The following is a 24,730-nucleotide window of genomic DNA, read 5'->3' as shown; positions in this document are numbered from 1 at the left end:
CCAGGTTTCAAAATAATGAACTGGTTCCCTTTCATCCTCCACAGGTGTAGCTATAGGCAGGACCTTCTGGATTCAAGCAAATTTGATGGGTTCCATTTAATTGCAATTATCTCTTTGAAAGCTCACAGCCCAGCGGAAACCTCTGAAAGTTGGCTCCTGTTTATTTTTCCTGGATGTCCTTTGCCGATGTGAAAACCCAGGAATTGAAAACCCAAGGATGACCTTTCTAGATCAGCCTTGCCTCCTATTCATTTATGGCCTTAACTGACCAGCGGTTATATTTTGAAGAGCAGGGCACACCCTCTACACAAAGGGAGTATGTGATCTCTGTTTACAAATATTCCTGGCTTTGTATTGAGAGACCAGAGAGCGCTGGCTTCCTGTTGGGCCATTCTCCTCTGGAAATGAGATTGCTTCGCCAGTGTTTTGCCCACCTTTTCCGGAAAGATTTGATGCTAATAGTTTTCTCTAGAATGACATTCTTCTATAAGGCATGTGTTCTTGTCTAGTCAAATATGTGGGATAAAACTGAAAACGGTTGAAATATTTTCTCTTAACGCCCCCCCCCCCCATTGAAATTCTCTATGTAATCCATTAAAAGTCTGTAAATTAACTTTTGGGGAAAACGGAATTAATCTTATTAAATGTGACATTGCCTCAGGCTCTTTTGTGGGGGATAGAAGGACTTGAATTAACATGGGCTGTGCCTTCAAAATGTAATTTCCCATCAAAGGAAACTTACCCCATCCCTCCCCTCTGGCTAACCTGCTTTTCCTTTACCTCAAATGCTGTGTTTTCTGTTTTTATCTTCTTGAGCTTGGATAATTCTGAACATTTAATTCTCTCATTTCTGTTTCTGTGACAGTCACTCTCTAGCAATACAGCTCCTGTAAAAATGGTCATGATGAGAAATTGACAGAAGAAGTAATACTCGACCCAGCACATAAAACAGAACCACCCACTAGAGAGAATAAAAGAGGTTTGAGACGCTTGTGACATCAATGTCTGTAACAGTTTTCTTTTGGTTTATATCATCCGTGTCTATAAAAGTTATGTCTGATTCTCTGGCCTGCCTTTAGCCTGGTATTCAAAGCCCTCCACAGTCTTATTACCATCCTTCCCTGAGCCCTCAGTGACTCTCCATCACCTGGCGGACTGAGTATGCACTTCTCACTGTGATTCCAATGTACCTGCCCAGTTCTTCTCCTCATCTTTCCTAATGGGCACCCCTTCCATCATTACAATAGACTAGAGGCCCAGTGCATGAAAATTCATGCACTCGGGCGGGGGTGGGGCGAGGGTTGGTCCCTTAGCCCGACCTGTGCCCTCTCGCAGTCCGGGACTCCTTGGGGGATATTCACCTGCCGGCTTAGTCCCACTTCCTGGGGGATCAGGTTTAAGCTGGCAGTCCAACATCCCTCTTGTAGTCCAGGATCGCTTGGGGGATGTCCACCTGCCGGCCTAGGCCTGCTCCCCAGGCCTAAGCCATTAGTCAGACATCCTTAGTGCTCCCGCCACCGCCGCTGCATTGGCCAGCCATGAGCCGGCTTCTGGCTGAGTGGTGCTCTCCCTGTGGATGTGCACAGACCACCAGGGGGCAGCTCCTGCATTGAACGTCTGTCCCCTGGTGGTCAGTGCACATCATAGCGACCGGTTGTTCCACCGTTACGGTCAATTTGCCTATTTCCCTTTTATTATATAGGATAGATTGCTTCCATTTCCCTGGCATATGCCATACTTCCCTACTTTGGCTTTTGCTCTCACAATGCCTTCTATTTGGAGCAACCTTTCCTTCCACATCTCCCTGTAGAAATCCTGCTATTTTATGGTGACGATCTCAAGGCTGCTATTATTTTCAGACCAATTTGAAATCCCCTCTCCTCCATGAATTTCTTTCTGACTTCCTCCAAAGGAATCACTTTGTCCCTCCTTTGAACTCCCAAGCAATTTGTTGATGGTTAATGATTGCCCGTGACTATTGTTTCGTTATATGGTTAATGATTACTGTTGCTATCATTTGTGTATTTGTCTAATACACCCACTCATGGGGGATAAGTAGGATGGCCAGATAGCCAGGTGTTCCTGGGATAGTCCTAGTTGACTGCTTGTCCCAGCACCCTGATAGTTAGCACCCCTTTGTACTCTGAAGTATCTTAATGTGAACAATAAATTAAGGGGTCACCCTTGGAATATGCGGCTGGAGGATCAGGGCTGTGTCATACTGATGGTGGGCAAAGAAGTTTGCAGGGAGGAGCTGCCTGGTGCTGGGCAGGGACCCTGGCTGGGGCCATGGGGGATGCTGAAGAGATTTGTTCAGGTTCCTCCCAGAGCTAGTCCTCCTGAGGGCCATCCTGAAGCCATGACTTTCCCCTTAGAAAGCTGGTTTCCCTGAGGATGTAATACACACACCCTCCCAGCGCAAAGAGCCGTGAGCATTGTTTCCACACCCCCGGGTCAGGCCAGTTAAAGCTTCCAAGGAAGATGCCAGGGCATTGTGTGGACTATTTAGTACACAAGTGAAAGGGACTCTATTTATTATTTATTGTTCATCCCTCTTTATTTTGAAAATTAACCCACAGAAAAGTTGTCAGAAGAATACATAGTCCCTTCACTTTGTTACATGCGCTTTCTCTCTCATGTTCACGCTACATACAGGGTGGGGCAAAAGGAGGTGTACAGGGGGAAACAGTTTACTCTTGTAATAGTGTTTATTAATTATTGTATTATTTCCCATCTGAACAACTGTAAACCCAATTCTGCCCCACCCTGTCTATGCACAAGGGATTAAGTTTGTGTTTCAGTAAGATTTGTGGATAAATGTTCACATTTTTTTTCCCAAACCACTTGAATATAAGTTGAGGACATCATAATACTGCATCCCTAAATATTCTAAGAATAGCAACAGTCTTCTACACAAACACAATATCATCATTACATCCAAGACAATGAACAATAATTCCACAAAGTCATCTAATACACAGTTCAGTCAGATGTCCTCAGACAGGCTTTGTGAGCCAGACTCCATTCCATCCAGCATGTCTCTTTCATCTCTTGTAACCTTGCACAGTCACTCTGCATGTTTTGGGGATGTGTGTCTATGTACAGGTGTGTCTGTATGTGCAACACATAGTATTAAAATGCAGCGTTTGAAATTCTTCCCCATCTCCCTATCAAGGAATTTTGCCTGTATCCACTCAGCTCCCTCCCCCTCCCCCTTCCTCTAAAGCAGTGGTTCTCAACCTTCCTAATACATACACTGCGACCCTTTAATACAGTTCCTCATGTTGTGGTGACCCCCAACCATAAAATTATTTTCGTTGCTACTTCATCACTGTAATTTTGCTACTGTTATGAATCATAATGTAAATATCTGATATGCAGGATGTATTTTCATTGTTACAAATTGAACATAATCAAAGCATCATCATTAATCACAAAAACAATATGTAATTATATATGTGTTTTCCGATGGTCTTAGGCGACCCCTGTGAAAGGGTCGTTGGACCCCCAAAGGGGTCACGATCCACGGGTTGAGAACCGCTGCTCTAAAGTAAGTCCCATCTTTGCCGGGTCTGCTCCCTGCTTTTTATAATGCAGTGATGAAGATTCTGGAGGTGGGTTAAGGGGCTGGTGTAGAGGAGAAGGGAGAGGAGAGGTGTGTGCTCTGGGAGTTGATCATGGAGCTTTAGAAAGGCCAAGGTCTCCCTCTGGCCCACCCCTCAAGGAGGGCTCCCGTGTGGGGCTCACTGAGGAGTGGAAGGAGCTTTGAGGACATACTGCTCTGAGTTATACATCATTTTCTCTTTGTTATTATTACTTTTTTAGCCTCACCCAAGGGATCTGGTTATTGATGGGAGGAGAAGAGGAGGACTGTTAAATGGTGTTCAGGTTCCTGGCTTGTGTGCTGAGTGGAAAGGGTGAGCAAAAGGAGGGGGCGGTTTGGGGAAGAGGTTTATACCTGATCAGAGCCAAGTGCTCGAGGGAGATCTAGGCTGATGTTACCTGAGTGACTGACTGCTTGATGACGTTCCCCTGAATATGTTTGATAGGTTGACTTGGTATTTACTGAGAGAGCTGGAAGCATTCAAACTGCTTATGAAGGAGTACATGCATTTTACCACGGCAGCTTGCTGCATTCTCAATTTCTCACGACAGGCTGCTTTTTTGTGTTTGAGGGACGTTTGACTTGGTCACAGCTCTGAAAATACGCTGTTTCTGATATGTGTAGATGGTGGGTTTTCAAAAACAGTTCAATATTACACCTAGGCTTGCTGCGTTCTCTTTTTTTCCCATTCAGTTTCCCCTTAGATATACAAGCTAACACCTGGCACTCTGCTTTGGACGGAGTCTGGATCAGACTTAGCACTCCACAGATCCTCCAGTTGTAATATTTTCAGCTAGAGTTGAGTCAGAAGCAGACTAAAGTGGCCAGGTCAGGAGCGCATTGTGCAATGTTACGGAGGGGCCATTTGATATATATATATATATGGTGATTTTAGAGAGTGAGGAAGGGAGAGAGATAGAAACATTGATGAGAGAGAAACATTGATCAGCTGCCTCCTGCATGCTCCCTACCAGGGATCGAGCCCACAACCCAGGCATGTATCCTGACCAGAAACCGAACTGGTGACCTCTTGGTTCAACCACTGAGCCACACCACCTGGGCAAAGTCATATATTTTTAGAATGAGAAGGGGCCTTGACAGTTATCTTAATCCAAACTCCTGGTGTTTTTGCTGACGAGGGAAGCGAGGAGTAGAGAGGTTAAGAGGTTGGGTCGCCCTGAACCTTAGGCCCAGGTGGCCTCCTCTTCAGAATGGGCAGGAGGGGAGCCTCCTTCCTCCTTCTAGTTAGTTCTTTGCCAGAAGTTAGGGAGTCTTCCTCCACTTTCTAAAGCCATTTGGAAAGAACCAATCTCCTTTGAAAGAAGAACAGACATATTTTACTCGGAAAACTTGGTTTTTCCCAGACAGGTTTTGGTGCTAACCCAGGTGGCCCCCGGCTGTCCTGAGAGAGCTTTCACAGCCCAGGGTGACAGCTGTCTAATGGCCGGGGCCGCCCCACTGGACGTGTGTGTGACAGTCACAGCAAAGCCCACGTGCCCTGGAGCGTGGCGTCGCCTCTCATTCAGGGAAGGGCAGATGCTGGACCTGGGCAGCACGTGGCCTGGGTCTTTAGGGCCATGGATCCTAGGAACTCCCTGAGAAGCAACCACGTGTCAAAGTGGAACTTTCAACTTGATTCTGGAAATTAAAAATCTCACATGTCCGTCCTGGGTCTGAGCTCCCCTGTGACTCCTGAGCCCCCGGGGGCCTCGCTGCCCCTGGAGGCCGGGGTGTGGTGGATGAGGCGGCACTGGGAGCGCGGCCCGGCCCAGGGAAGCCATGGAGCTGTGAAAGTGACATGTGTGGGAAGAGGAAAAGGACTCGGGGGCTCAGCAGCGGCTCAGGCACCACACGTCTGCTCGGTCCCCGCCTGCTCTCCACACTCTCCCCAACACAAATCCCCTTGCGGGTCTGGTGTGGGTGGCCGGGGAAAACGAAGCATTGCTCTGGCTGGTCCCCTTGTCTGTGCTCCGAGGCTCCGAGCGCTGGTTGAAAAGCCCTGTCTCTGCCCCTGCTGTACCTCTTCTGTGAGACGGAGCCTCCTTCAGGAAGGACAGGATCTCAGGGGAGAAGATGAGGAGGAGGAACATCAGTTACTGGCTCAGAACCGAATCGCACCCCACTTGTAAGAGCTCAGTGAGAGAAAACCAGGGGCTGTTGAGTGAGATATCCTGTCTGAGCTGTTTCTGAGAGCAGTAAGCACATGTCACTGTTGGAGCTAAGCTCAGGGAAGGATGAGAAACTGTGTCCTGGTGGATTTTCTGCAAATCTTTGGTGTAAACAGATTTTTTCCCCTTGCTGTAGCCAAGCTCAATTTTGTACCAAAATGGTCATGGAATATTGGAGCTCGATGGCGCTCAGGAGTGATCTGTGCTGGGTGTTCGCTGTCCTTCCAGATCCGTTCTCTCCCCTTCTCTGCACTGTCCTGGGTCCCGGGAGGCTAGTTTCCATGGACCAACCAGACCCATGGGCTTATCTGCCCTCTGGCTTCTGTTTGGATTTGGCCAATGGGAGGCATCCATTTCACCATCGTTTGGTGGTTTCCTTAAGCTGGTCCATGCTTTGTAACAATCCCCTTATAAAAGCTCCCATTTGAGTGTCTCATCTCTTTGCTACTGAGACCTTGAACTGATACGTCATCTAATCCAATATGACCACTTTATAGATGGGGAAACTGAGGCCCAGAGAGGCCACTGGCTTTCCCAATGGCGTCCCTCTCCTCCCCCTTTTTCCCAGCCACAGCTGAGGCGCACAGAGGAGACCCTGTGACCCGAACACTTGTCCGGGGAGGAGGAAACCTCTGGCACTACAGTCCGCTCTGGTCTAGCCTGATGGCATGTTTCTAAAAGACATACATTTATTTGAAAAGTTGTTCCTTAAGGATGGTGTTTTATGTGGTATGTACATACCATGGAACATTTTTCAGCCTAAAATGAAGGTAACCCTGACATATGCAACAGCGTGGGTGAGCCCTGCGGTTGTTATGCTAGGTGAAATGAGCCAGTCCTGCATGATTCCGCGTACATGAGGCGTCTAAAGTAGTCAGGCTCCTAGAAGCAGAGACTGGTAGCCAGGGCTGGGAGGAGGGAGTAAGGGGAGTGCTATTCAATGGCTGTAAAGTTTCAGTTCTGCAAGATGAAGTCAGCCCTAGAGACCTGCTGTCCAACACTGGGACAGCAGTTAACAGCACTGCTACACAGTAAAAATGGGTGAAGAAGGCAGGGTTGTGTTATTTTTTAACCACACAAAAGAAGCAAGACGTCTTTTAATAGGTCAGAAGAGTAGTTAGGCGTCTCCTCTGGGAGGACTGCTCACGGGGCATGGCTGAGCCAGCAGAAGTCAGGAAATGCCTCCTTCCTCCAGAGTGGAAGCACCTGTGCCTGGGCTTAGCTGCAGGAGTGCGAGCTGATGGCCCCCATCTTCTCTCAGCCCAGCGCCTGTGCGCTCATCTCCCCACTCCAACATGCGAGGAGCCAGAATTTCTGGTCATGCCTCTGACCAGGTGTAAGTGAATGAGTGTGTGTGTGTGTGTGTGTGTGTGTGTGTGTGTGAGAGAGAGAGAGAGAGAGAGAGAGAGAGAGAGAGAGAGAGAGAGAATGAGAATATTTCATGACCATTTCCTTAAGGCTTTGTTAGGGCAGTGACTATATCAGTGATGGTGAACCTATGACACGCGTGTCAGAGGTGACACGCGAACTCATTTTTTTGGTTGATTTTTCTTTGTTAAATGGCATTTAAATAAATAAAATAAATATCAAAAATATAAGTCTTTGTTTTACTATGATTGCAAATATCAAAAAATTTCTATATGTGACACGGCACCAGAGTTAAGTTAGGGTTTTTTATTTATTTATTTATTTATTTAATTTTATTTTTTTTATTGCTTAAAGTATTACAAAGGGTATTACATATGTGTCCATTTCCCCCCCCCCCCCCCCCCCCCGCCCACCCTTGACAGTCCCCTAGCCTCCCCTATAAGTTAGGGTTTTTTAAAATGCTGACACGCCAAGCTCAAAAGGTTCGCCATCCCTGGACTATATGGTAAATTAAATTGTTGTGCCCAGATTTCAAAGTTCCCAAGACCTCCAGGGAGCCAGTCAGTCCAATGCAAAAGCAAAGAGTCATTTATTTTCAAACCTAGGTTTGGCTCCCCTGCCACACTCACCGATGCAACGGTAAGCTCCAGTGGCCGAGAGAGAGAGACCTGATGGGACAGGGGGTTTTAAAGGGGGGTGGAGTGAGGGCAGGAGAGGGGACTGTGGGTCCCGCCGATTGGCCAGGCGTGAGTCAGTCATAGTGATGGCGTGCACTTCCCTTGATTATTATTGGTCAGTCCAGAGAAATCCTGGGTGTGGCTAGCAGCGGAGTCTTCCGGGAAGAAGCACATGCCTCTGTCCCAAAATGGAGGACCCAAGGCAAGATGGAGGGCGCAGCCCTTGCCTGGCTCCTGCTGCTGCCGCCCGAACTCGCCACAAGGCAGGATGGCCCTCCCGCACAGCACCCGCAGCCGGCCTGCGGGCAGACCGGGACTCCAGCGCGTCTGGGCGGCACAGGCCCAGCAAACGGGGTGCGGCCGGTGGAGCGGCCCAGCCCCAGAGGAGCGGCATCCGCTCGGAGCAGGCCCGGCCCATGGGGCCGGTGCACTGCAGCATGGCGGCCTCCCCAAGCTAGGGCACGCGCTCCACTCCGCTGCCGCCGCTGCACCGGGCCAGTCCGGGGGGCAGCGGGCGGGTGGCAGCCTGCGCCGGGCTCCCGCCGTAGGCCGGGGAGCCAACGCCCCCCCGCCATGGGGCCCGGTGGCCGGCCCACGCAGGCCCCGGTCCCCCTGACTGGGCCCGGAGGGCCGCATGGACCCTCAGCCCCAGCGCGGGCAAGCGGGGAACCGACCATGGGGGGAGGGAGGAAAGAGCCAAGCGGTGAGGCCCTCCGCTCCCATGACCTCCCCCGTGGTCGGTCGCCGCCCGGCCCCACCCCTCGGCCCGCCGCCCCCGGCCACCACGTAGCCCGTCCGGACACCCGGATCCGCTCCGGGGAGGCCAGGCCCCACGGCGGGCGCGGAGGGATCCCAGAGCCCAGCGGCCAGACTCCTTCTCCCGCACCGCCCAGAGAGGCGGGCGGCGCGCCTTTCAAAATCAGCAAAGGTTATTGCTAGAGGATAATGATCTAATGTGTTATGCTTCTTCATTGGGATATTTTCATTTTCAAAGAATATCTCTAAAGATACATGGCTTTATTTCCAGAAGAATGGTTCTGTAGTGGGAGTTTTTCAGACACTGTGACAAGCCACTTGAAGAGACATTTTTGGACAATGGTTGCTGTGATGTCTTTCATATGATGCTTTTAAAGAAACTGCCTGTTGCACACAAATAGGTTCTGCTTTGCTAAGTAAAGAGAAGTGTATTAGTACTGTCTTCACTGGGTTACTTCTCTGGGCAATTGTTAGGAATACAACTGAGAACAGAAACAGTAAAGAATCATAATGTAGAGAGTAGATGTCATAAAGCCCCGCACTTTTCTCACAGGTGAAATCCTCAGGTGCAATTACTGACTTATTTTAGACGTAGCTCGTACAATTCTAATTGTCTGGTTTCCCACTCCCTGTATTAGTTATTTATTGTTGCAAAACAATACTATCACTAAGTTAGCACTTAAACCACACACATCTTTATCACACAGTTTCTGTGGCATCAGAGTCTGGGCATGGCTTGGCCGAGTCTTCTGTTTAAAGTCTTACGAGGCTGCAGTGAAGGGGTGGGCCAGGGATGCAGCCTTATGTGAGACCTCGAATGGGCAAAGGTCAACTTCTAAGTTCATTCGAGGTCGTGCCTCATTCGGTCGCTTGTGGTTATAGGCGTGAGGGCTTCAGTTTCATTCTGGTTGTGGCGTAGAATCGACCCTCAGCTGCCACGGGTTGCCCACAAGTTCTTGGTCATGTGGAGCTCCCACCGAGACTCACTTCCTGGCTCCAGTGAAGGGAGGGCGGAGTGAACCAGAGCCTGTGAGGAGAGACTGGGCCCTGTGGCTCCAGGGAGACAGCTGAAGGGACAGCACCAGGATCCCCCCAGACACTACCTCTCCTGGGTTGAGCACTCCGTTTTTCTCACATTTTAATACTCTGATACCAAATGTGTGGTACAACCCAAAGCATTTTTTATTGTAATTGGTCAGATGTCATTGTGCTGTAGTTGCATTGCCTACGCATGTTTGAACTTGAACTTGGTAGTTCATACATGGAACTGGGTCGCAAGACAACTGAGACCCCTTATGGTTTCAGTCAGAGATCCATTTGATGACGATCTGAGGAAGGAATGTGAGTCCTAAGTTTTGACTGAAATCTTCCGTTGACACCTAGTAAGATTTTCTTGCCAACATCAAGACATGTGGAAAGGTGTCAGAAGCTTAGAAGAAAATCCCAAGTATAATACTTGAGCACTCTTTTAAGTAATGCAGCGTCACTGAAGTTCTTGGTGGCATAGTGGGTAATATTGTGTAGAAAAACACAGTTGTTGAATCTTGTGTCAAAAGTGACTTAGGAAAGTGGGTCCTGAATGTGATACGTAAACCAAATGAAACTGAAGTACCTAATTAATTTATTGCATTTTTTTCTTTTTAATGCACACACTAAAATCCATGTCTAAATAATCCTACCAGAGCTCTTTCAGTGCATATAAAATAAAAGTTCTAACCTTAGTGTTGTATGACAGTTTAATTTGCAGCCATTTTTTTCTTTCTGAATGTCATAGAAAATAGCATTGTCTCTTACAATAGGTGAATCTGATCACCAGTGAAATCTGATAGTGAAGTAGGAAGCCTATTAAATTACTAGTATGAATTAAAAGATGAGTTGGAAAGCTAAGGACTGAAGAATGAATTTGCTAATTATTTTACTCAATAAATATTTATTAGGCATCTACTGTGAGACCAATGCTGGGCTAGGCATGAGGATATAGCTGTGAACAAAACAGACATGATCCCTGGGGTTACAGGGAAGACAAGCTATATTGATGTATGTGACAGAAGAAGTTGTGTTGGCATCTTTGGAAGTGTAAATAGGGGAGCTTACGGTGGTCAAGGGAGCAGACAGCCTCACTGAGGGAGTTACTTTTAGGAGGAAAGTGGAAGGATAAGTAGGAGTTGGTCGGAGGGAGGTGAGTGGGGAAGAGGGAAGGCAGTCCTGGCAGGAGGAGCAGTGTGTATGAAAGCTGGGAGGTGGCAGGGAGTGATGAGCTGAAGGAAGTCCAGTGTAGCTGGAGCTCACACAGCGGTGCAGAGATGAGAGACAGGGCTGGAGAAGTTGGTGGGCATCAGGTGGTCAAGGGCCTTACAAGTCATGGCAAGGCTCGGCCTTTCTCCCGAGGGTAAGGGAAGTTGCGGAAGGGGTTTTGGGAGGGGTGTGGCGTGCCATGCTCATCTTTTAGCATTATCACCCTGGCCACTGGGCTGCAGAGCAGGGGCAGACAGGGGAGCATGGCAGTAATCCTTCCTAATTGACTAGAGGAACGGAAGCTGGGATGGGAAGAAGATATCAAGTGATCCAAAGGAATCCTGGAGCAAGTTAATAGTCCTCGTCTCTGATTGCTTCCCGCGATATTATATTCTTAGTTTCTGATCACCTAAGACAATAACTGCCTTTATTTTTGACAGAGTGACTTCTTCTGACTGGAGCCTTCAAGTGCTTTGAGAGATCTACTACCAGGTAAATACAGAAAGTGTTTTCCTCAGGTTTATAAACACTGCTTTTCTCCCAAGACTTGCTATGACCTCACCCAACATTTTATTTAATCCTTGCAATAGCCCTGGGATTTAACGCACTATTTTATTTTCATCTTATACATGAGGAAATTGAGACACAGAGAGGTTAGGCAATTTGATCAACATGCACAAAGATGTTCCTCACAGCATAAATTGTAATAGCCAAACACAACAAAGAGGAGAGAATCTAAATATCCACTGGTGGGTGAATTATATCAAATCAATTATGGTACATCATTTGATGAAGGTGCTTTAATAATAATCTATTACTCTATATAAGATTAAGATGTTTCTCTTCTATTTCTAGTTTGTAAAAATAAATCAGCTCACTTGATGTTAATTTTATTGAATGCTTTCTAATCTACTGATATGATCAAATAACTTTTATCCGTTATCTGTTCATGGTAATTTGCATTAATTGATTTTCTAATGTTAAGCTACCTTGCATTGCGGACATCAAATCATGATGGATTATCTTTTCTAAACTCAGCTAGACTTAGCTTGCTAAGTTTTAGTCCCGAGGTTGGATAAAATGTTTCTCTTTGGTATTCTCCTTGTCAGGAACAGTTTTCAAAATATTGGAATTACTTGCTACTTAAATGTACAGTAATGAGAGGAAACCAGTTTGGGCCTGGTGTTTTCTTTGAAGGAAGATTTTTTTTTTTACCAACTGATTTAATCTGTGATTTGTTTAGGTTTTCTATCTATTCTTGAGTCAGCTTGGTGAGTTTTATTTTTGGTGGTGCACACATATTTCTGATGGATACGCATGTAGGGGGGGATTTTTTGGGGGTTATGGGATAGGTATATGTTCAGCTTCAGCAGATACTCTCAAACACTTTTCCAAAAAGGTTTTATTTACTTAAAAATTTACATGCCAACCAGGAGTGTATAAGGGTTCTGATTTCTCATGTCCTTTCCAATATAAGACATTTTTCTGCTTTTGTTTGCTTGATTTTTCCTTTAAGCTCTAGTGGTGGGTGTGCAGTAGTATCATATTGTAGTTTTAACTAGTACTCCCTGTAGATTAATAAAGTTGGGTATTTTTTCACATGTTAATTGACCATTTGGGGGATCTTATTTTGTGAAAAGCCCTTTTAAGCCGTAAAAAAATGAAGTGTTTATTCAAGTCTTTTGAAAAAAAATTGAGTTCCCTTGTTGAAATGTCTTTCTCAATGAATTATAGATATTTTAAAATAATATGTATTTTGAATTTGAGGCCTCGGTGGGGATTCCTTTGCACTTGAATCTTTGAGAAGTAATGTTTTATAGAAGGAGTGTTTCTTTTTCTTCTTTTTTAGTTAACTGTGCTTTTAATAATGAGATTAGAATCTTTCAAAGTCAAAATATTGTGAAGGTAACCCTACTTTAAGAATAAATTAGGATATAGTGCACAAAATTAAGGCATTTAAATGCATTTTTAGTTAAATTATTGAATTGAATTCAACAGTTATCATTGATGTGCATATTTAAAGCTTCTTATTTTCAAATTCTTCTTTGACCTTTGCATTCCTAGGACTCAAAAACCTCAACTCTTTCTCATAGCAGTAATTTTTCGGTTGCTTCTTCTTATAAGGAATTTCTTAGACCCGTGAAACCTGCCTCTCAGGGGCAGTTTCATCTTCCTCTCCACCTTGTTTTCAGCTCAAGCAGCAGGCTCCTCACCGCGGCTTCTATGGATGCTTCAGATCCTGGCCCAAAGGGTTCTGATGAGTGCCCAGTCCTCTGCCAAGGTTCTTGCCAGGAAACCCCCCACTTTTGAATCTTGCCAACTTTGAGAATTCTAGTTTTCTCCATTTTTCTCTCAACTTTCAATAAAGGTTAAGTTCACGTTTATCCCAATTCATACCCTTTCCTCTTTCCTTTGATACCATAAAGAAAATGCCAGGCACGATGGCTGGAGTACAGAGCCTGCTTTCTTCTTGTCTTTCCTTTTGCTTTTGTGCCCAAGTGTTTTGAGTCTCACCCAACCACCCCCGTTAGTGAGAGACATAAAAAGCAGAGTTCTGGCAATATTATTAAATTGTTCTCACATACCTTGTTCAACGTGGGACCTTCATGCTTATGTTCTGGGCAGGTAGACAGAGAAGGGCACAAGGTCATGTCTCCCACCCGAGTCAGTCCAGGTAAAGAGTTATCCTGGTGGCCTGGCGCCAGTGACTCCTGCCTTAATTTTAATGGTCACTATTAACTGCAAAGGCGGCTCGGAAATGTGTCTTTGAGTTGAGCCTATTGCTGCTGCAAAAGAGATCAGGGCTGGGTTTGCTCTGGATGGAGTACTAAATGCAGACGTCAGACAGATAGGGAGCTAAGTATCAGCTTTATTCCCAGTACCCTGAATGAGAGAATGAGCTCAAATTATGGACAGGATCAGCTATAATCAGGTCTTCTGTTATACTTATTGCTGAAATCTTCCTTCATGGAAAAGAAAAAGACATGCTACTGAGGCCAGAAATAGAGAAAAGGGAGGGTTCCTAGACCTACCTCCATGCATTTCCCTTTACTTAGTCTAAACAATTCATGAAGTTACTCCCTTGAGGAGGAGTGAAGGGCTGTAGGGGCAGGTAGAAGTCACCTTCCAATAGTTTAAAGAGATAAACAGTTTTGTTTTATGTGCCAGGAAGGAATGCTGGGATGGAGAGACGACCGCTCCTCCCAATAATTGTTACACACACACACACACAAACACACTCTCACAGTTCTTATTATATACTAGAGGCCTGATGCACAAAATTCGTGCAAGTGTAGGCCCTCGCAGCCCCAGCTGCCTCATGGCCCTGCGGCCTCACCACCGCACCCCCTTTGCCCCTGCCCACTAGTCATTCTAGAAGGTCTTCTGTCTAATTAGCATATTAGCTCTTTACTATATAAGATTATTCCATATTGTGACGATTGTGTTATTTTGCTTCTTCGTATATTTTCTCCAACTCCTGCTGTTAATGACCTTGGAGTAGATATGGTAATCTGATCTGGGAACTGAGACAAGGAATTCACGTGTTGAAGTTGTGAAGCCCTCCAACTTAATGGAGATGAACTGCTTATAGGTTTTAAAGAGTGCATAGATGGTTCCAGGTGGAGAAGAAGGGTGAGTTGGGTGAATAAACAAACAGCATGGGCTGCAGTCCGACATCCAGCTGCTTGTTGCAGGATTCTTCACGGGGTCTCCCTGAATTTCTGCGTGCGCACACACACACAGACACACACAAACACACCGGCAGCTCTCCTCACCGGAGGGCCTGGTGCCATTGGCCTGCAGCGGGCTCTGGCTTCTCTGCTCAGCTTGTTATCCTTGACTCCTGCTGTCACGGTGATTTGGAACCCGGTGACAACCATCCCTGCTCCCTACACAGGCTCAGCTCCGGACTGTGAGTTGACAGCTAATTGTTGCTGCTGATTGCTTTGCTGACAGTGCTTTGTGCTATTTTGGTTTTCTCGAGTGTTCCTTAATTAGAGGAAATGACACCGTGTGCTGTCCAATCAGCCTCTTGTCAGACATTATTACATTTGTAGGAGAATCAGGCGGCATTTGGGTTTGTTCCTGGGACGCTGGTGTGAGGATCACAGCCTGAGCTGTGGCCCCCCTCAGTGCTGAGACGGGTGTGCCACTGGTGTGAGGAAGGGCATTCTCCACCCCTAGGTCCCTGGTCAGGCAGCAAGGCCCCCTGAAAGTTCACACCTCACAGGGGCGTTGTCCTGCTCTCTTCTCTCTGAAGCAAGGTGTTTCAGGATTCCTTTGGTATTTGCCTTTCTGGTTCACACAGAGAGAGAGCCTTGCATTTTCCCTTGGGAAAAATACAGCTATGACTTGAGGCTGGCTCCGATTTGGTGATGTTTTAGGGGTGGTATAGTAAGTGAGATCTTACTACATTGCTTGAATTAACAGGAAGAACGAACTTAAGTTATAAAATATTCTGAATTATAAAATAACTTTGAAGAGCTTTACAACTCTGGAGGCCACAGAATCACTTTTACCAGCTATTTTTTAAAACATATTTTATTGATTGTTTTACAGAGAGGAAGTGAGAGGGATAGCGAGTTAGAAACATCAATGAGAGAGAAACATTGATCAGCTGCCTCCTGCACACCCCCTACTGGGGATGTGCCCACAACCAAGGTACATGCCCTTGACCAGAATCGAACCTGGGACCCTTCAGTCCGCAGGCTGACGCTCTATCCACTGAGCCAAACCAGTTAGGGCTTTTACCAGCTATTTTTAAGGGGCATTTCTTTCCAAGGCTACTTTCTGGAATGCTTTGCTTAGAATGGCTGTGATTATTTGCACATAAACAATGTGTGGAATTTTCAAAGATCAGTTTATTTGTGGAATGAGTCTATCTTTTCTAATTTCTTGTTTTTGGTATGAATTTATTGCTAACGGGATTCATTGAGCCTGCTAGGGTGCCTCAGGCTTCACGAAGCTAAGTCCTTGCCATTGAGGAACTTACATTGGAATTGGGAAATCAGCATTCTCCAGCTGTTCTTTCCTCAGGCCTCCTTAAAGTCATCTATGTGCTTTCGTGGCTTTTCTCCAGGTGTGTGCAGTGTTGGAGCAGAGAACACAAAATACAGGATTATCTAGGCTTGGAAAGACAAGAGGACAAAGATATCGAGGGCTTTTTGGAGAGACCGTAAGTGTCTCAGAAGGAAGGGAGGCCAAGGTGCGTGTGTGTGTGTGTGTGTGTGTGTGTGTGTGTGTGTGTGTGTGAGTTTGAATCTTAAAGATGGAGAAAATGCTTCCAGGACATGGTGGGGAGGTGGAGGCCAAAGGCTGGAGCTCTCCATGAAGTCATTGAAGAAGCGGAGAGGGAGTAAGAGGCGAGAGATACAGATTGACTTTTCCTGTCGGGTCTGTCTTGTCTCTTCAGTGAAAACGTAAAAAAGGACCCGGCACGACATTTCCTTTGTGTTTCTTTCAGCTCCTGGTTCAGGTGCTCATAGCACGTGCTCCCTAAAGATTTCCTGAAGAAAGCCAGCTCACCTGTGGGCTTGGTGAAGATCATTTGGGGTCAATGATCAAATTTTTTTCATGTATGTAGAAATAATTGAGGCATTCATTGGTTCATGCTATAATCTAGTGGTGGCACGCACACACACACACACACACACACAATGATGTAAAGGAAGTCTCCACCATTTGACATTTGTTCTTTACTTTCAGGTGAAGGGAAAGTATTATCTCAGAGAGACAGTCTGGGGAGACAGCTTGGGGAGTCCACATTCTGGATGTGGTTTAAAGCCAAAAATAATGTTCCTTCCCATAGACCAATAGTTCTCCTTTCACTCTTCATGATTTTTCAGGCTAAGTGCATTTAAAGGCCCAAATGAGCAACTTATTCTTTCTGATCCTACTACTGTTCCTCTACTCAACATTCAACTTTTTCTCATGTTTATATTTAGCTTAAAAAAAATCACTAAAGGCTTCCACAGTCGAAGTCACAGTAAAAACGAGAGAATAAAAATTTTAATTTTGGAGTGAAAGCTAAAACTTTACGATATCATTTCTATATATTCTTTTATGTTTTGTAATTAGCTTGCTGCTGCCTGGCACCACCGTGGTGAGTTCTTTGCAATGGTGTCTTACATTCTCCTGGTTACCCAAGCGCTGGCCCAGGGCTGGGACACAGTAGAGGCTTATAGGTATATGTGCACCTGATATGAATATGTCGTACATACCAGCAGTGCCTCTAATGCATGCTTTCTTAGGTAACATCTTCCTTAAGCTGTGCCCCAGACACAACAGACCTGACCAGAATCATGCGGTTACCATGGCATCCAAAGAGGGCCCTTAGCTCATCGAGTTCTCCAGACAGAAAGATGGGAAACTGCTCTGATAGAACATTTTCTACTTTAGAAGCTGAGAATAGACACTGCATTTATCTGAAACAGCAAATGTGATTTTCAAAACTTCTCCAAAGCATTATCTTTTTAAGATATTTGCTGAAAGCTGCTCACTGGTTTATATGCCGCGGCACTGACTCGCAGCAGCTCTCCTTTCATCTCCGATCTGGAAGCTTTCTTTGTGTATAAAATAGAAATGTGAATGGCGCTAGCTAAGAAATTGCTTTGAATTTCACAGAAGAGTTGAAGTAACTGAGCTCTTCTGTATTCAGGGAGAGGGGAGAGAAAATGGGTGCACCTTGAATAAAATGGCAGGCCTGCTTTCTTCCTATGCAACTTCTCCCAAACAGTTCTTTGAAGTTAATCTAATTCGCAGCAATCACTAACTCCAAAGCAACAGAGCTTAGATCTTTGAAAGGATTGCTTTTTATGAAGTCTTATTGTCTGAAATTTCTGCTTAATGGCAAGGCCCCTGAACCACTCACTTTTAGCTTTAGAGTTAGTAGGCAGGGACTATTTAAGGCATTCATTTCTATTGCTTGACATATGGACACGGTGGGGCAAAAGTAAGTTTAGAGTTGTGAGTACATGAAACACAGAGTTTATTCTTGCATTATTATTTATTAAATACTAGAGGCCTGGTGCATGAATTCATGCCTAGGTGTGGTCCCTCGGCCTAGCTGGTGATTGGGGCCAATGCGGGGGCGGGGGGGGGGGGGGGCGGGGGGAGGAAGGGACCACGGGAAGTTGGCCGGTCATGGGAGGTTGGCTGTGGGAGTGCACTGATCACCAGTGGGCAGCTTCTGCATTGAGCTTCTGCTCCCTGATGGTCAGTGCATATCATAGCAACTGGTTGACTGGTCTTTCGGTCATTTTGCTCGTTTGGTCACTTAGGCTTTTATATATAGAGATTGTGTTATTTTCCATACAGATAACTGTAAACCTACTTTTGCCCCACCCTGTATACACTTTGCAGGGTTCAAAGCATTTTTGCATCCATTTTTGTAACAACTGCCTTAAGGCAGAGAGATGAATTTTTTTCAATGCCCATTTTTTCTTAATGAGGGGATTGAGGGTCAGAAAAATTATGCCTCCTTTAAAACAAGTTCTTACCAGGAAGTGGGCCTGGAATTAGCGCCTACTTTTCTTGTTCCAGACTCAGAGTCAAGTTGCTCTGTCACAATGGAAAGTGTGAGGGTGGTAAGGGAGAATCTATAGATGGTTTGGTAATTAGCTGCTTAATCGTCTGTCTCCTGCTTTGACTCTAAGCTCCCCGAAGGCCTTTACTCATCATTATAGCCCCAGTGCCTAGAATGCATAGTAGCTGCTCAGTTAACATTTTTGTTAATAAATGAGCAATACTAATGCCAACATATCTACCTATCCCCTTGTTTCGCATTCCAGTGGCAGAGAAAATGTTGAACATAAGAATGATATTTACAATAAATAGGCAAAGATATGGGCAGAGTGAAGAGCGCAGGTTGTCCTCCATCAAAGTAAAGGGTGAACAACACTGAACTGAGCTGTTGAAAAATAAAGACGAGGTGGAAAATAGAGCTCCTGCTTTCTGGGAGCTTAAATTCAGCCTAGAGAGACAGAACACCCCCCCCCCCCCCCCATGGCTGAGAAAATCACTATCTAGAGGTCAGCTTGGCCCCGCCTTCTTAGAAACTCAGAGTTAGGGGAAAGGAAAGACACACATTGCAGAAACCTTGGTTTCAGAGGGAGGAGGACGTGGAAGAACTGTCACTCTTTGTTTGGTACTATAATTACCTGCACCTCGTCAAGGTTTTTATGCAAGAAACTAAATGCAGCGACTGGTCTGTTCAAGGGATGAATCATTCTAATTAACTAGAATAGAAGGTGAACTTTGACAAAGCTTCAATCAGTTCCTTTCTTTAAAGTGAAGTAATTATGCTGTAATTTAGCATCAGCGAATAATTATTTCCATCCTTATCTTAACCAGAACCAATAGTTTCCAAATCCTAGGGGCTTCTCAAGGTTTAGTTCTCAAACCACGTGCTTGAGTATCCATTGATGAAATTCTGATTCTTGGGGGAAAGGGGAGAGGGCCTTATGCAGGGTCTGGGAATCTGCTTTTTTAAAAAAATAAATAAATAAACATTTTATTTTGCAGTCCTATATAATAAAAGCCTAATATGCAAATTGTCCCCTCAACCGGGAGTTCGACCAGGGGATGGAACCAGCTGGCCAACTGCAGGAAGGGAGGCCCCGGCCAGCAGCTGGTAGTCACTAGGGACCCCACCTGTGCACAAATTTCGTGCACTGGGCCTATAGTAAATTTTTTTTTTTTGCCTCTAGTAATTTTATAATTACAGAAAAGTTGCAAAGATAGTATAGAAAGTTCCAATATTCCCTTCACCTAGCTTCCCCTAGTGTTAATTTCTTATATAACCAGAATATATTTGGCAAAATTAATATCAGTGCGTAATATTAAGCTACAGACTTCATTCGAATTTCACAAGTGTTACACTAACATCCTTTTCCTGCTCAATCCAGAACATCACTTTACATTTTGTCATCATGACCCCTTAGTCTCCTTGGACCTATGATAGTTTCTTAGTCTTGCCTTGACTCTCCCCAGGTGGTTCTCAGACACTAGAATTCTACACCCATCGCTCTTCCAAAGGCAGGGACAGACCCTGGGCACACCTGTCCAGGGCTAAGAAGCATGTGCTGGAGGATCGCCCCTTGCCTGTGTGGTACCTTGTGTTTGTCATCCCACATCATGCTCTGATCAGTCAGGGACAGCAGGAAACAGAAGGCACACTCTAAAGGAGTCAGAGAGCATTTAGAAAAAGGGCTATTTACAGAGGTGTAGGCAGGGTGAAAGGAACAAATAAGGGATATTAAGGCAGCCAGGAATTTGCAGTACTGAAAAGCTTTCACTGTTTGGGACAGGGCGAGAAGAGCAGGAGTCAGCCAGCAAGGGGAGCAGTAGTGAGGGACGTGTAGTTGGAGATCCAGCCACTGCCAGAACTTCCAAGAATCCACGGGTGCAGGGAATGTGGAGGAAGTCAGGCTACGGTCTTCACCTCCTCTTCCCCGAGTCTCCTGCTAGCGCCTCCCATTGGTGGAACTGAGGGCACAGAGGAGGGAGAGAAGAGTGGAGAGAGGATCTGGAGACTGGATTAAGGGAGGGATTAAGGTGAGAATAACCAGCACCCTGTTAAAGCACAAAGCAGGAGAGAGAGCCTGATGCGTTCATTGTGCCCAGGTTAAAACGTGTGCTCTGCTTATTAATTCATAGCTACTGTGTTATTAGGGGGCCATGGTTTAATGAAAAAAGGGGGAGTCCAATGAAAACATTACATGTAGCCTTGGAAACTGTACAATTAGTCAACTTGTTGCAAATCCAACAAATATCCTTTGGTGGGTTAATGATATAAAGAGAACTGTGGCCTCCAGCCAAATAAATAGATATCCAGATTGGAGAACAAAAAGGACCATCTGAGATATAGTCTCAGAGTGATAACGGGTTTTAAGAGTGTCATATACCACCTTGTATGACTTGGATAAAACTGTGCTTTTTTGTTTATTTTGTTATTTAACTCTAGTTTTTGAAAGACGACAGATATCTTTATCTTTCCTGCAGTATCACGAATTAAATTCTGGGTGCCAGAGAAGAAAATTTAGAAAATGTTCCCTTTCTTTTTGTACTTGCAAAAGAATGAGAATGGAAAAGAGCTCATTTTTTCTCAAGCATCCATATGACTTAAGAAGAATCACTAGTCTTTAGAACTGGGCTTTCCTGGGTTTTATCCAATGGTTGTTTTTGTTATAATATATTTTTATTGATTTCATAGAGGAAGGGAGAGGGAGAGAAATATCAATGATGAGAGTGAATCATTGACTGGCTGCCTCCTGCACGCCCCCTACTGGGGATTAAGCCCACAACTCAGGCATGTATCCTGACCAGGGATTAAACCATGACCTCCTGGTTCATTGGTTGACACTCAACCACAGAACCACACTGGCCTGGTTGGTTATTGTTTATTTGTTTGTTTGTTTTGATGGTGAGGAAGAAGTGAGATTTTTTTCTCCCTCCTTTCAAAAAAGAAGTAGGTGTTAGAAGGAGGAATATGAGCTGTGTTTTGCTATTTTTTATATTAAGTTTTACATTAAATATGTTGTTTGCCCAAACAGAAAGCTTGGTGGAGGTTTGCTGTGCTCGGGCATGTTTTTCATAGATGCTGGTCTTCTGTGTTTGCTCACTGTCCTCAGCCAGGAAGAAGCACTTCTATATTTATTTTGCAAAGCGGTGGCATTGGGATCTTGGCAGGAAACGGAATCGACCTCTGAGGGTTTGAAAGAAGAGAATTTAATGAGGGGGCCATTGCTGCACCTGTGGGCAGGGTTACAGGAACAAGCAAGGGATGGGCCAGTATCCAGGACTAGCAGCAAAGGGAAGCCATTGCCATCCCCAGCCAAAGGGGCAAGAGTAGCAAATGGTGGGGTGCAGTGGGGGCTGTGATCAGGAGGAAGGGCCACTTGACAGAAGCCAGCGCTGTGAAGGGACATAGCTGTTTTCAGACACTGCAGTGAAACAGGGAGACCTAGGGGAAACAGCACCCCATCTTTGGCTGGGGTCCCCCATTATTCACACCCAACAGGAAGCTAGAGTATAGATGACATGGGGGCAGGAGAGGGTGGAGTATGGTTGGGAGTGTTGTTGATGGTGAATAATCAGCAAAATGGTCCGTTGCTGTGAAGCTCCCCAAATAATTACTTGTGACATTAAGCTTGGAGGAAATGCAAACTGCTGCATTACATTAACGAGAGCATCCATTTTTAAAGGATCAGTTTTACTGTTTTTAAAAACTGACTATTCCCCTAGCTTGTTCTGAAGTTTTAGTGCATAAAGACCCCATTATCTTGAGTTTTCTTATCCTCACGGTATCGGAAGAAATGTGTTGACCTTCAACCTAATGCAAAGCCTGAATTTAACCTCCAGGGGCCCCGAGGGAGGGGGACCAGCATAGCTGGTGTTATTGGTTGCCCCAATTGGCATTTTCAGAGTTAAAAATGGCCATCATAACATGTATGCTCTGATTTTCTTAATGGCTTGTTTCTGTTGGAGCTAAATGTAATTACTAAATAATCATTTTCAGTTGTGCATTGATTATTTGTGCATGAATTACTTAATGAAAATAGACCCAGATAACCAGGTGGTAGTAAGGTTCACTTCTGGGAAAACATCCACTCTAGTCCACACCCCCCGTTGAAAAATAAAAGCAAAACAATCTTGCACGCTTTCGCTACTTTAACCAAACCTGACCCCAGGATCATGTAAGAATTTTTGCTGGGCGGCTCAGAGAAGTGGAGCTGAAAATAGACTGGCTATAGCAATTCCAGTGGAGGCACCTGAAAATGGTCTCTTTAGCCAGGGCTTCTTAGAAAGTGACAAATTCACAGTGGCTGGAAGACTGCATTCTTGGAGGGGAAATTCATGTTCTATTTCCCTTGTCCTAGTGGACTCTCTGAAATACTTTCCATCCAGTATTTAAATATGATGCAGTGGGAGCTTATCAGTCTCATTTTTGCTGTGATATTTTTGTCCTAGTTAAGCCCCCTTTCCTTTTCATATTTGTGATGGATTCTTGGGCAAAGCTACCTTCATCATGCTTTTTAAAAATATGACATTTATTTATTTGCATCTGTTAGTTAGTTTGCACTGTTATTAATCTTGACTGTGTTGCCTTTTTCCTAGCTTAGACAATGTCCAGCCTGGCTTGGTCTTCCGCCATATTGGCTGATCTCTTTATATCATGAAAAATGTTAAGTAGAAAGGTCAAAAATTGGTCAGAAACTATTCATTCTTGTGGTCAGTTGGTTTAAAGTTCAAGGATCTTTGACTCTCGTAGCATAAATGAGTTAAATTGCAATTTTGAGCAAAGCTAAAGAAGAACAATCTGTCAGTCATGCTTTATGAAGAGAATATCATCTCTTTGAGTAGCTAGAATCAATAATCTGCGATAGTTAATTACTCTAAGTGAATACAAAGACCTTTTTGTCATGATTGATTTGACTGGTACAAGATATTAGAGCAGGTACGTAGTGATTAATGCAATGTCATGCTAGCTTGCTTTAACCTAAGTTAAGAACCCATGATAACAGGCATTAGCACTAATGTAAAGATAGTCTCTATCCTTCAAAGCTATGCTATCAGTGTCAAGATCGTTTTCCAAATCACTGTGGTGGCAAACATGGATGCATCTTTAACTCTGCTGCCTTCCATGCTCCCTCAAGTTCAGTTAATCCCCATGGTGGCTAGCCTTGCAAGGTAGAGTTATTTCCTTTCCCATTGTTACCTTCATGGGCAATGGCCTGGTTATCGAGATAACCTTCTGCAAAGCTGTCTGCTCATAGTATTTCCTTGTGCTCAGAAAGTAAGTTTCCTAGACCATAATATTTATCAGAATCTGCCTCTGCTTAGAAACCCTCAGCCAGTTATTATGTACAGAGTAAACTCCCTGTCCGTAACCAATGAAGGCATTTCTGTGAGCAACTGCTAGGGGCAGGGCTCTGCTAGGTGCTGTGGGAACACAGACCACGTCCACTTGCTTGTTCATTGGTGTCCTCAATGAATCAGTTCCTATAGAGCAGGGACTATACTTGAGGCGTATAAATGCACAGCACTAAGACTGGCTTTTAATCAGCATTCATGATTACATATTGTCAGTTGTGGATGGTTTTTTAAAGTATGTTTCAGAAAATTATATACCTAGGCCCCTTGAGGCACTTGATGTGGCCCCTAATATTTTTTTGAAACTCTCTTTTTAGAATTATCTTTAGAACTCATACATTACAAAAGCAAGAGTCTCGTTACTCTATTCTTTTGTTCAAGATACAATTTATCCCAAGGCTGTGGGTTTGATTTCCAGTCAGAAGCAGCCAATAAATGAATAAATGGAATAACAAATTGGTCTCTCTCTCTCTCTCTCTCTCTCTCTCTCTCTCTCTCTCTCTCTCTCTCCTCTCCCTCTCCTTCTCCCTCCCCCTCCCTCCCCCTCTCTCCCCCTCTCTCCCCCTCTCTCCCCCTCTCTCCCCCTCTCTCCCCCTCTCTCCCCCTCTCTCTCCCTCTCTCCCCCTCTCTCCCTTTCCCTTTCCCTCTTCCTCTCCCTCTCCCTCTCCCTCTCCCTCCCTTTCTCTCAAATAAAAAGTTATAACTTAACGAATGCCTGCTTAGTCCCAGGTGTTGTGCCACGTCCTTGGCATGCTAAGATGTGTTAAAACCCACCAAAGACTACCAGGGACACACCATAGCTAATAAACTCAGGTTTGATAGCTTTCTGCAGCGAGGGAGAGCACACACCATGGAAAACTGTAGGGCATTTCAACAGGTGAAAATTAGTGAAGAATATCTCTTGAGTTTGCAGGACTGGAGTTTGTAATAGGATGGTCTTGGCTAGCGATTGGTTACCCTTTATCAAGGAGGAAGTTGCTAAAACAATCAGTGGTCTTATCTTTAGGACTCATGACTTGGTGCGGAATCACTGTTAGATTAGTTGGTTT

The 24,730-nt window shown here is 45.1% G+C and overlaps 1 protein-coding gene across 26 annotated transcripts in view; it reads left to right on the top strand.

Annotated features, from left to right (window-relative positions):
• The window catches only part of NCALD (neurocalcin delta), a 295,519-nt gene that overhangs the window by 66,982 nt on the left and 203,807 nt on the right, over window positions 1-24,730 (top strand). For 13 of the 26 annotated variants that reach the window (XM_081111169.1, XM_081111156.1, XM_081111177.1 and 10 more), the window contains exon 2: window positions 11,249-11,300. The exons of 6 other annotated variants lie outside the window; for them this stretch is intronic. The gene's annotated coding sequence lies outside the window, so the exon portion shown is untranslated. Of the gene's footprint in view, window positions 1-865; window positions 980-11,248; window positions 11,301-24,730 lie in introns of those variants that run through there. 7 more of the 26 variants (XM_081111164.1, XM_081111153.1, XM_081111175.1 and 4 more) reach the window with 2 other exon arrangements.

This window comes from Myotis nattereri (genome assembly GCF_964212035.1).
Source record: "Myotis nattereri genome assembly, chromosome: 17".
NCBI lineage: Eukaryota > Metazoa > Chordata > Mammalia > Chiroptera > Vespertilionidae > Myotis > Myotis nattereri.
Note: the sequence above shows the minus strand (reverse complement) of the source record. Positions and strands in the feature narration are given on the sequence as shown.